Source organism: Arachis hypogaea, chromosome 5, assembly GCF_003086295.3.
Source record: "Arachis hypogaea cultivar Tifrunner chromosome 5, arahy.Tifrunner.gnm2.J5K5, whole genome shotgun sequence".
Classification (NCBI taxonomy): Eukaryota; Viridiplantae; Streptophyta; class Magnoliopsida; order Fabales; family Fabaceae; genus Arachis; species Arachis hypogaea.
In genome coordinates, this window is record NC_092040.1 from 77,635,989 (window position 1) to 77,648,990 (window position 13,002).

Here is a 13,002-nt window from a genome sequence, read left to right on the forward strand (position 1 = left end):
CACACAAGAGACCCCACTCATCATGAGATCCCTGAGATTCCTCAAGGGATGCACTTTCCTCCACAAAACTATTGGGAGCAACTAAATACCTCCCTAGGAGAATTGAGTTCCAACATGGGACAACTAAAGGGTGGAGCATCAAGAACACTCCATCATCCTCCATGAAATTAGAGAAGATCAAAGAATCATGAGGGAGGAGCAACAAAGACAAGGAAGAAAGAGCCGCCATCACTAAGGTGGACCCGTTCTTTGATTTCCTTGTTCTTTATTCTTCCGTTTTTCGAATTTTATGCTTATGTTTATCCATGTTTGTGTCTTGTGATCATTAGTGTCTTAGTGTCTATGCCTTAAAGTTATGAATGTCCTATGAATCCATCACCTTTCTTGAATAAAAATGTGCTTAATTGAAAAAGGAAGAATTGCATGAATTTTGAATTTTATAACAGTTTAATTATTTTGATGTGGTGGCAATATTTTTGTTTTCTGAATGTATGCTTAAACAGTGCATATGTATCTTGAATTTGTGGTTCATGAATGTTGGCTCTTAAAAGAATGATGAAAAAGGAGACATGTTACTGAGGATCTGAAAAATCATTACAATGATTCTTGAAGCAAGAAAAAGCATTTTTATTCAAAAAAAAATCGAAAAAAAAGATAGAAAAAGAAAAGAAAACGAAAAAAAAAGAGAGAAAAGAAAGAAATAAAGTTGTGATCCAAGGCAAAAAGAGTGTGCTTAAGAATCCTGGACACCTCCAATTGGGGACTTTAGCAAAGCTGAGTCACAATCTGAAAAGGTTCACCCAATTATGTGTCTGTGGCATGTATGTATCCGGTGGTAATACTGGAAGACAGAGTGCTTTGGGCCACAGCCAAGACTCAATAAGTAGCTATGTTCAAGAATCATCATACTCTACTAGGAGAATCAATAACACTATCTGGATTCTAAGTTCCTAAAGAAGCCAATCATTCTGAATTTCAAAGGATAGAGTGAGATGCCAAAACTGTTCAGAGGCAAAAAGCTAAAAGCCCCGCTCAACTAATTAATACTGATCTTCACAGATGTTTTTGGAATTCATTGCATATTCTCTTCTTTTTATCTTATTTCATTTTCAGTTGCTTGAGGACAAGCAACAAGTTAAGTTTGGTGTTGTGATGAGCGGATAATTTGTACGCTTTTTGGCATTGTTTTTAGTATGTTTTTAGTATGATCTAGTTAGTTTTTAGTATATTTTTATTAGTTTTTAGTTAAAATTCACTTTTCTGGACTTTACTATGAGTTTGTGTATTTTTCTGTGATTTCAGGTATTTTCTGGCTGAAATTGAGGGACCTGAGCAAAAATCTGATTCAGAGACTAAAAAGGACTGCAGATGCTGTTGGATTCTGACCTCCCTGCACTCGAAGTGGATTTTCTGGAGCTACAGAAACCTAATTGGCAAGCTCTCAACGGCGTTGGAACGTAGACATCCTGGGCTTTCCAGCAATATATGATAGTCCATACTTTGGCCAAGATTTGATGGCCCAAATCGGCGTTCAAAGTTACCCTCAGAAATCCCAGCGTTAAACGCTGGAACTGGCACCAAAACGGGAGTTAAACGCCCAAACTGGCATAAAAGCTGGCGTTTAACTCCAAGAAGAGTCTCTACAAGAAAATGCTTCATTGCTCAGCCCAAGCACACACCAAGTGGGCCCGGAAGTGGATTTTTATGTCATTTGCTCATCTCTGTACACCCTAGGTTACTAGTTTTCTATAAGTAGGACCTTTTACTATTGTATTTTCATCTTTGGATCTTTGGATCTTTGGATCTTTGGATTTCTTTTGATCCTTTGATCATCTTTGGACATCTAGTTCTTAGATCATTGGGAGGCTGGCCTCACGGCCATGCCTAGACCTTGTTCTTATGTATTTTCAACGGTGGAGTTTCTACACACCATAGATTAAGGTGTGGAGCTCTGCTGTACCTCGAGTATTAATGCAATTACTATTGTTCTTCCATTCAATTCCGCTTGTTCTTGTTCTAAGATATCACTTGTTCTTCAAGTTGATGAATGTGATGATCCGTGACACTCATTATCATTCTCACCTATGAACGTGTGACTGACAACCACCTCCGTTCTACCTTCGATTGGGTGAATATCTCTTGGATTCCTGATTGCACGATGCATAGTTGATCGCCTGACAACCGAGTGCTCGCCTGACAACCGAGCCAACCATTCCGTGAGATCAGAGTCTTCGTGGTATAGGCTAGAACTGATGGCGGCATTCAAGAGAATCCGGAAGGTCTAACCTTGTCTGTGGTATTCTGAGTAGGATTCAATGATTGAATGACTGTGACGTGCTTCAAACTCCTAGCAGGCGGGGCATTAGTGACAGACGCAAAAGAATCGCTGGATTCTATTCCGGCCTGACCGAGAACCGACAGATGATTAGCCATGCTGTGACAGAGCATAGGAACATTTTCACTGAGAGGATGGGAGGTAGCCACTGACAACGGTGAAACCCTACATAAGCTTGCCATGGAAAGGAGTAAGAAGGATTGGATGAAGACAATAGGAAAGCAGAGAGACGGAAGGGAAGGCATCTTCATGCGCTTATCTGAAGTTCCTACCAATGAATTACATAAGTATCTCTATCTTTACCTTTATGTTTATTTCATTCATCACCACATCCATTTGAGTTTGCCTGACTAAGATTTACAAGATGACCATAGCTTGCTTCATACTAACAATCTCCGTGGGATCGACCCTTACTCGCGTAAGGTTTATTACTTGGACGACCCAGTGCACTTGCTGGTTAGTTGTGCGAAGTTGTGTAATGCCATGGTATTGAACACCAAGTTTTTGGGGTTCATGACCGGGGATTATGAGAGTTGTGAAAAGTATTGTTCACAATTTCGCGCACCAGTCATGCGCACGCGAGACCTGGTTTGTGCTATTGGCGCGAGTGTAGCCACGCGTACGCACAACTCTTTGTTCTGAACGCACATTGCCAAAATTCACGCGTGCATGGCCTTTCTTTTAAAATGACACGGACGCGTGGGGCACGCGTTCGCGTGGTAGGGCTTGTGCTTTTAAAATGATTCTAGCCCCACTCCATCACAACTTTCTGCCATACACCCATTTACGTGGATTTCGCAGGGTCACGCGTGCGCGTGGGTGACGCGCACGCGTAGAAGGCTGGATTTGCAAAGGACACGGACGCATCAGGGACACATTTGCATGGGCATGTTTGTGCCTGAGGCACGCCTCCAGCCACGCTCCCGCGTGACTTTCTGTTCAATTCCCTTTTTTCGCTGGCACGTCGCGTGCTTCCTCTCTTTTTTTTTTACATATGCAGAATGCAAATGCAAATGTAGGTAAATATGCAAAAATTATGAATGAACACTAAGAAAAAATAGAATAAAATAAAACTAAGAATAAAACAAAACAAAATAAAACTAAGACTGAAAAAGAACGAGTATACCATGGTGGGTTGTCTCCCACCTAGCACTTTTAGTTAAAGTCCTTAAGTTGGACATTTGGTGAGCTCCCTGTTATGGTGGCTTGTGCTTGAATTCGTCCAAAAATATCCACCAATGTTTGGAATTCCAGTAGCCTTCGGGATCCCAAACTAGGCGCATAAAACCTTCAAGTTCAAGCAAGTCAAAGCAGGTGACAAGGCTCCAAGAGTGATGACTGTTGGAATAAATTCCAGGCTCCCAAACCTTGCTTTTACACCCGTCTTCTTGTGGGTCACCATTGTGCCTTCCGGGTGGCTCGCAATTTGAATTCTCACAAAGACATCCAAACAACCTTCTAGACCCATTCAGTTGAGCTCTACACCAATCCTTACACTTCAATTTGGAGCATGCAACCATATGAAACCTTGCAGGACAACTCTTCCCACTGACCATCTCCCTTTTACTCTTAAAGCCACAGAGAGTTCTAAGTTGACCATCCGTCTCCAATAGCCCATATTCAAGTGGGAAAGTAACGGTCAAGGATAAGAATTTTACCCACTTGAACGTTGTGTTGGACGGTAATGGCCTTGGGGGAGGTGTTTCTAATAATCTTGCAAGCTCCACTCCCTTGTGCTCTTCTATGACGACTTCCACCTCCTTGCAAGTTTTTTCAATTTCAACCTCTTCCTCTTCACTGCTTTCCAAGGGCGTGGGAGATTGTGCTTCTTCTTCTTGAATATCCATCTCTTGATCAACCTCTTCCAAGTCTTTAACCATGACATGCCTTGGAGGTTGTACACCTTCCTCAACATCAAATGCAACCATCTTGGAAGGAGGCTCTATGACTTGACTTTCCCATGGAGGTTCTGCATCTCCTAAGTCTTCAACCACTTCTTCCTCTTTAACTATCATGGCTTCCTCCACTTGTTCCAATACAAAGCCATGTTTCTCATTATCCACTGGAGTTTCTAGTGTCTCCTTCATGCTACGCCCTTCTATTGATTCTCCACATGTAGCCATGGGAGTATTTTGAGTGCTCAGATGTTGGAAAGCTAATTGATTTACTACCTCGGTTAAGGTAGTCGCAAATTCTAGTACATCACTTTTCATCTTCACTTGCCCTTGAAGAAGACCACGAAGGATGTCATCCATTGAGGATTGGGGTGGATATGAGGGTTCATTACTTGGGAGGAAGGGTTCATGATAACAGGGTGGTTCTTCATGATAAGGATGTGTTGGTTCATCACTCTCCATCTTTTCCACTTGTTGCACTACACACTTTAGTTCCTTGTTCTCAAATTGAGATTCTTTAGCCATGAGAGCTTCGAGTGCCATTCGGCTTACCGCTCAGTCCAATTGATGAAGGGTTGCTTGAAATTGATCCACTGTTTCCTTGAGACGATCCCTTGACTCTTATTTTGCTTGGATATCATAAGTAGGATCATAAGGCTCTTGGATTGATGGATATGGATGTGGTGTATATGGAGGTGGTGGTCCTTGGGAGTAACTGGGTTGGAATTGGGGTGGGTCTATATATGTCTCATATGGCTCAAAGGGTGATTGATATGGTGGATAAGGGTTAGGATTATATGAGGTTGTTTGGTAGTAGGGGGCTTGTAAGTATGGTGGTTCAAAGGTGTGTTGGGGAGGTGATTCATAAGCATATGGTGGGGCTTGCTGGTAATTACAAGGGGGTCCACCATATTCATCATCTTGGTATGCTCCCTGGAATGGCTCTTGACCAAAGTAATTTGGTGGGTGTTGGTTGTCACGAGAGGATCCACCATAACTATTGTCTTGGCATGCATTGTAGAATGGTCATCGTCCATGGTATTTTGGAAGGTGTTGTTGCCTAAAGGGTTGATCAGATCCTCGTGGCTCCGTCCATCTTTGATTGTTTTGACCTTGATGCATGTTCCTGATATAGCTTACATTCCTTTCAATAATATTAGAACCAAACTCAAAGCGATGGGGGTGAGAACTCATAGTAACTAATAAAAATTAAAAACAAAAACAAAAATAAATAAACAAGAAAAAGAAAATATTTACAATAACCAATAATAGGGCACATGTTTGCAACTCCCCGGCAACGGTGCCATTTTGACGAATGGATTTTTGCTAGTAAAGAATTTTAAAATAAAATCTCGTTGAAAGTATAGCTTCTAAACCAACAAAAATCCTTTCGTACAAAAACTTTGGTTGTCACAAGTAACAAACCCAATAAAAATAAACCAAAGTATTCAAACCTCGGGTCGTCTTCTCAAGGAATTGTAGGGAGGTGTGTTTTATTATTGGTTATGAAAAACAGTATTTTTGGGTTTTTGAAAGGTTTGAACAAGAGAAATAAATTGCAGGAATTAATAAATCAATAACTAAGAAAACTCTTGGCAAGGTATGAAAACTGGACGTCCTATCCTAGTTATCCTTATCAATTATGATGAGAATTTGATTTTGCTCCCACCTTATTAACCTCTAACTATGAAGGTAAGTTAAGTAGATGAATCAATTTGATTCCTCGGATCCTAGTCAATTCCTAAGAAAAGACTAGAGTTATTGGGATTCAAATTAATTAGCAAAGATAACAATTATCAATCACAATGAGTTTGATAACTCAAGTGTCTCCAATTAATCAATTCATCAATTAAAACCAAGAATATAAAAAGCTAAGTAAAAATCATAAATCTGAAATACCTCAAATTATATTTAAACATAAATTCAAATCTAACATGAAAGGGTTCATAAATTAAATTGGGAAAATCAATAAAAGGAACATTGAACCTGGAAATTGAGAAGTAGAAACCCTAATCGTAAAAAAAAATCCTAAATTCTAAAACCTAAGAGAGAGGAGAGAACATCTCTCTCCAAAAGCTACATCTAAAAACCTAAAATTATGAATTATCAGCTTCATTTATGAATGGATGCATTCCCCCACTTTATAGCCTCTAATCTGTGTTTTATGTGCCAAAATTGGGTCAAAAATAGCCCAGAAATCGCCCCCATCAATTTCTGGCTCGTACAGGTCGCTGCAAAGTCACACGGAAGCCTCGTCCATGCGTTCGTGCATGATGAGCGGATATTTTATACGCTTTTTGGGGGTAATTTCATGTAGATTTTAGTATGTTTTAGTTAGTTTTTTGTAGATTTTTATTAGTTTTTAGGCAAAATTCATATATCTGGACTTTACTATGAGTTTGTGTATTTTTCTATGATTTTAGGTATTTTCTGGCTAAAAATGAGGGAGATGAGCAAAAATCTGATTCAGGCTGAAAAAGGACTGCTGATGCTGTTGGATTCTGACCTCCCTGTACTCGGAATGGATTTTTTGGAGCTACAGAAGTCCAATTGGCACACTCTCAATTGGGTTGGAAAAGTAGACATCCAGGGCTTTCCAGCAATATATAATAGTTCATACTTTGCTCGAAGATAAACGATATAAACTGGCATTTAACGCCAGTTCCATGTTGCATTCTGGCGTTGAACGCCAGAAACAGGTTGCAAGTTGGAGTTAAACGCCAGAAACAGGTTACAACCTGACGTTTAACTCCAGAAACAACCCAGGCACGTGAGAAGCTCAAGTCTCAGCCCCAGCACACACCAAGTGGGCCCCAGAAGTGGATTTCTGCATTATCCATCTTAGTTTACTCATTTCCTATAAACCTAGGTTACTCGTTTAGTATTTAAACAACTTTTAGAGACTTATTTTGTATCTCATGACATTTTAGATCTGGACTTGGTACTTTTTGACGGCATGAGTCTCTAAACTCCATTGTTGGGGGTGAAGAGCTCTGCAGCGTCTCGATGAATTAATGCAATTATTTCTGTTCTCTATTCAAACATGCTTGTTTCTATCTATGATATTCATTCGCACTTTAATATGAAGAAAGTGATTATTCGTGACACTCATCACCATTCTCAACCTATGAACGTGTGCCTGACAACCACTTCCGTTCTACATTAGATTGAATGAGTATCTCTTAGATTCCTTAATCAGAGTCTTCGTGGTATAAGCTAGAATCCATTGGCAGCATTCTTGAGAATCCGGAAAGTCTAAACCTTGTCTGTGGTATTCCGAGTAGGATTCAGGGATTGAATGACTATGACGAGCTTCAAACTCGCGAGTGTTGGGCGTAGTGACAGACACAAAAGGATCAATGGATCCTATTCCGACATGATCGAGAACCGACAGATGATTAGCCGTGCGGTGACAGCGCATTTGGACCATTTTCACTGAGAGGACAGATGGTAGCCATTGACAATGGTGATCCACCAACACACAGCTTGCCATAGAAGGAACCTTGCGTGCGTGAAGAAGATGACAGTAGGAAAGCAGAGATTCAGAAGACAAAGCATCTCCAAAACTCCAATACATTCTCCATTACTGCATAACAATTACTCATTTCATGCTCTTTCATTTTTTTACAATTGAAACTAAAGAACCCTATTGGTATCCTGACTAAGAATAATAAGATAACCATAGCTTGCTTCAAGCCAAAAATCTCCGTGGGATCGACCCTTACTCACGTAAGGTATTACTTGGACGACCCAGTACACTTGCTAGTTAGTGGTACGAATTGTGAAAAGTGTGATTTACAATTTTGTGCAACATGTTTTTGGCGTCGTTGCCGGGGATTGTTTGAGTTTGAACAACTGACGGTGAATCTTGTTGCTTAGATTAGGAAAAATTTGTCTTTTTGGTTTAGAGTCACTAGAATTTCATCTTTTATTATCCCTTTTTTTAAAAAAAATTCTTCAAAAATATTATTTTTCTTTATTAATTGTTAGTTTTTCATTGAGTCTAGTTGCATGTTTTAAGTTTGGTGTCCATTGTGTTTTTGTCATCAAAAAAATAGTTTTTATCTGTTCAATCCTTGCATTTGTTAAATGTGTCTATTTTCTTGGGAATAGTTGCCCCTTTGAGTTTTTCTTTTTAAAATTTTTTTAAAAATAATTTTTCTTTGATTAAATCTTGTGCCAAACTTTAAGTTTGGTGTTCTCTTGTTAATTTTTCTTTAATTTTCAAAAATTTTATTGTGGTTTTCTAAAAATTTTAAGTTTGGTGTTCTATCTTTTGTTCTTGTTGTTCTTGTGAGTCTTCAAGGTGTTCTTGAGTCTTCTTTGTGCTTTGATCTTAAAATTTTTTAAGTTTGGTGTGCCTTGGTGTTTTCCCTCCAAAATTTTCGAAAACAAGGAGCATTGGATTTAAAAAATTTTAAGTCTCGTGTCTTTTGTGTGTTTTTCTCTTTCATAATAAAATTCAAAAATCAAAAAAATTATCTTTTCTAACTATTTTTAAGCAATTATTTCAAATTTTTTTATATAAAAATTTAGATTTCAATTTCAAAATTTTTCAAATCTTATCCTTTTAGGAATTTTAAACAAAAAAAATTCACATCTTTTTCAAAAATATCCTAACCACTTTCTCTCTCCTCACTTTTTCGAACATCTTCATAAAACATTTTTAAATTTTTATTTTAGATTTTATTTTATTTTATTTTATTATTTCGAAATTTTTTTTATAATAAAATAAATAAAATAAATCCACGTCATCTCCCTTTCTCCATCATGGACCTAAGTGGAAATGAACAGTCCAGAAGGACTCTAGGGTCATATGCTAACCCCACTACTGCTTCATATTGGAGTAGTATCTGTATACCCTCCATCGGAGTTAGTAGTTTTGAGTTGAATCCTTAGCTCATTATCATGGTGCAGCAAAGTTGCCAGTATTTTGGTCTTCCACAGGAAGAACCTATGGAGTTTCTAGCACAGTTTTTACAAATTGCTGACACAGTACATGATAAAGAAGTAGATCAGGATGTCTACAGATTATTATTGTTTCCATTTGCTGTAAAAGACCAAGCTAAGAGGTGGTTAAATGACCAACCTAAGGCTAGCATAAATACACGAAAACAGCTGTCAAAAAATTCCTGAATCAATACTTCCCTCCAAAACGGATGACACAGCTAAGGCTGAACATCCAAGGCTTTAAACAAGGAGATAATGAATCTCTTTATGATGCCTAGGAGAGATACAGAGAGATGCTAAGAAAATGCCCTTCTGAAATGTTTTCAGAGTGGGTATAGTTAGACATCTTATATTATGGGCTTACAGAGAAAGCTCAGATGTCTTTGGACCACTCAGCTGGTGGATCTATACACATGAGAAAGGTAATTGAAGAAGCTCAAGAGCTCATTGATACAGTTGCCATAAATCAGCATCTGTACCTTAGTGAACCTTCCATGAAAGAAGAGGCTAAAACAGTAACTGCTGAACTCAATCCTGCAGAACAAGTTACTGAATTCAATCAACAATTAGATTTCTAACAAAATAGCTAACCAAATTCAAGGAGATATTGCAAGACACAAGACTGGCTAATATGAATATGGAAGTATAGTTGAAGCAAACAGAACAGCAGTTATCAAAACAAATAATAGAAGAATGCCAAGCAGTTCAATTAAGAAGTGGGAAGACATTAAATACTTCACTTCAAGGCAGCAGGAAGCCAAGAAATGAACAAACTGCTACCCAAAATCCCTCTAAGGACAGTAAGAGCCCAGAGAGGAATAATTCTGGCACTCAAACGCCAGAAAAGGGTGGAGAGCTGGCATTAAACGCCCAACCCATGCTCAGTTCTGGTGTTCAAACGCCAGAAACAGGCAAGGAGTTAGCATTGAACGCCCAAAGGAAGCTCAATTTTGGCGTTCAGACGCCAGAAACAGGTAAAGAGTTGGCGTCTAACACCACTCCAGATTCCACTCATGGCATTCAAACGCCAGTGGGGGATCGACACATACAAGTGCTGATAGCAACCCCTTTAAAAAGGCTTTTCAACCCACATCTGTAGGCAATAAACCTGCAACAACTAAGTTTAAGGAATACAAAGCCAAAATGCCTTATCCTTAGAAACTCCGCCAAGTGGAACAAGATAAGCAATTTGCCTGCTTTGTAGACTATCTCAGGACTCTTGAAATAAAGATTCCATTTGCAGAGGCACTTGAGAAAATACCCTCTTATGCTAAGTTCATGAAAGAGATCTTAACTCATAAGAAGGATTAGAGAGAAACTGAAAAAGTTTACCTCACTGAAGAATGCAGTGCAGTCATTTTGAAAAGCTTACCAGAAAAGCTTAAAGATCCCGGAAGCTTTATGATACCATGCACATTAGAGGGTACTTGTACCAAGCAAGCTCTATGTGATCTTGGGGCAAGTATCAACCTAATACCTGCATCTACTATCAGAAAGCTTGGTTCGACTGAAGAAGTCAAACCAACCCCAGATATGTCTCCAACTTGTTGATGGCTCCATTAAATACCCATCAAGCGTGATTGAAGACATGATTGTCAAGGTTGGGCCTTTTCATTTCCCACTGACTTTGTGGTGCTGGAAATGGAGGAGCACAAGAGTGCAACTCTCATTCTAGAAGACCTTTCCTAGCAACTGGACGAACCCTCATTGATGTCCAAAAATGGGAAGTAACCCTGAGAGTCAATGAGGACGAGTTTAAGTTGAATGTTGTCAAAGCTATGCAGCATCCAGACACCCCAAACGACTGCATGAGCATTCATATTATTGACTCTCTGGTAAAAGAGGTCAATATGACTGAGAGTCTCGAATCAGAGCTAGAGGATATCTTTAAAGATGCTCAGCCTGATCTGGAGGAACCAGAGAAAATAATAAAACCTCTGAAAATCCCTCAGGAAGAGAAGAAACCTCCCAAACCCGAGCTCAAACCATTACCACCATCCCTGAAATATGTATTTTTGGGAGAAGGTGATACCTTTCCTGTAATCATAAGCTCTACCTTAGAGCTACAGGAAGAGGAAGCACTAATTCAAGTGCTAAGGACACACAAGACAGCTCTTGGGTAGTCCATCAGTGATCTTAAGGGCATTAGCCCAGCCAGATGCATGCATAATATCCTATTGGAGGATGACGCTAAGCCAGTGGTTCAACCATAGAGGCGGCTGAATCCAGCCATGAAGGAGGTGGTGCAGAAAGAGGTCACTAAATTACTAAAAGCTGGGATTATTTATCCTATTTCTAATAGCCCCTGGGTAAGCCCTGTCCAAGTCGTCCCTAAGAATGATGGCATGACAGTGGTTCATAATGAAAAAAATGAACTGGTTCCTACAAGAACAATTATAGGGTGGCGTATGTGTATTGATTACAGAAGGCTCAATACAGCTACTAGAAAGGATCATTTTCCTTTACCATTCATAGACCAGATGCTAGAAAGACTAGCAGGTCAATATTACTACTGCTTTCTGGATGGATATTCAGGTTATAACTAAATTGCAGTAGATCCCCAAGATCAAGAGAAAACAGCATTCACGTGTCCATCTGGAGTATTTGCATACAGAAGGATGCCATTTGGTCTGTGTAATGTACCTGCAACCTTTCAAAGGTGCACGCTCTCTATTTTCTCTGATATGGTGGAAAAATTTCTGGAAGTCTTCATGGATGACTTTTCAGTATTTGGAGACTCATTCAGCTCCTGTCTTGACCATCTAGCACTTGTTCTAAAGAAGTGCCAGGAAACTAACCTGGTTTTAAACTGGGAGAAATGTCACTTTATGGTGAGTGAAGGAATTATCCTTGGGCACAAAATTTTGAACAAGGGAATAGAGGTGGATCAAGCTTTCTGGGACATGCAGGATTCTATAGGAGGTTTATAAAAGATTTTTCAAAAATTGCAAAACCTCTGAGTAATCTGCTAGCTGCTGACATGCCATTTATCTTTGATAAGGAGTGTCTGCAGGTGTTTGAGACTCTGAAAGCTAAGCTGGTCACAGCACCAATCATCTCTGCACCAGACTGGACATTACCATTTGAACTAATGTGTGATGCCAGTGACCATGACATTGGTGCAGTGTTGGGACAAAGGCATGACAAGCTTCTACACGTTATTTATTATGCCAGTCGTATTTTAAATGACACACAGAAGAACTACACAACCACAGAAAAAAAGTTACTTGCAGTGGTTTACGCCATTGACAAGTTTAGATCTTATTTAGTAGGATCAAAAGTGATTGTGTACACTGACCATGCTGCTCTTAAATATCTACTCACAAAGCAGGATTCAAAACTCAGACTCATAAGATGGGTGTTGCTTCTGCAAGAGTTTGATATAGAAATAAGAGACAGAAAAGGGACAGAGAACTAAGTAGCAGATCACCTGTCCCGAATAGAACCAGTAGAAGGGGTGTCCCACCCTCTTACTGAGATCTTTGAAAACTTTCCAGATGAGCAACTCTTTGTCGTCCAGGAAGTACTATGGTTTGCAGACATTGCAAACTACAAGGCTGTGAGATTTATACCCAAAGAGTATAGTAGGTAGCAATCAAAGAAATTGATCACAGATGCAAAGTACTATCTTTGGGATGAACCATATCTCTTCAAGAGATGTGCAGACGGAGTAATTTCATGTAGATTTTAGTATGTTTTAGTTAGTTTTTAGTATATTTTTATTAGTTTTTAGGCAAAATTCATATTTCTAGAATTTTCTATGATTTTGTGTGTTTTTCTGTGATTTCATGTATTTTCTAGCTGAAATTGAGGAAGCTGAGC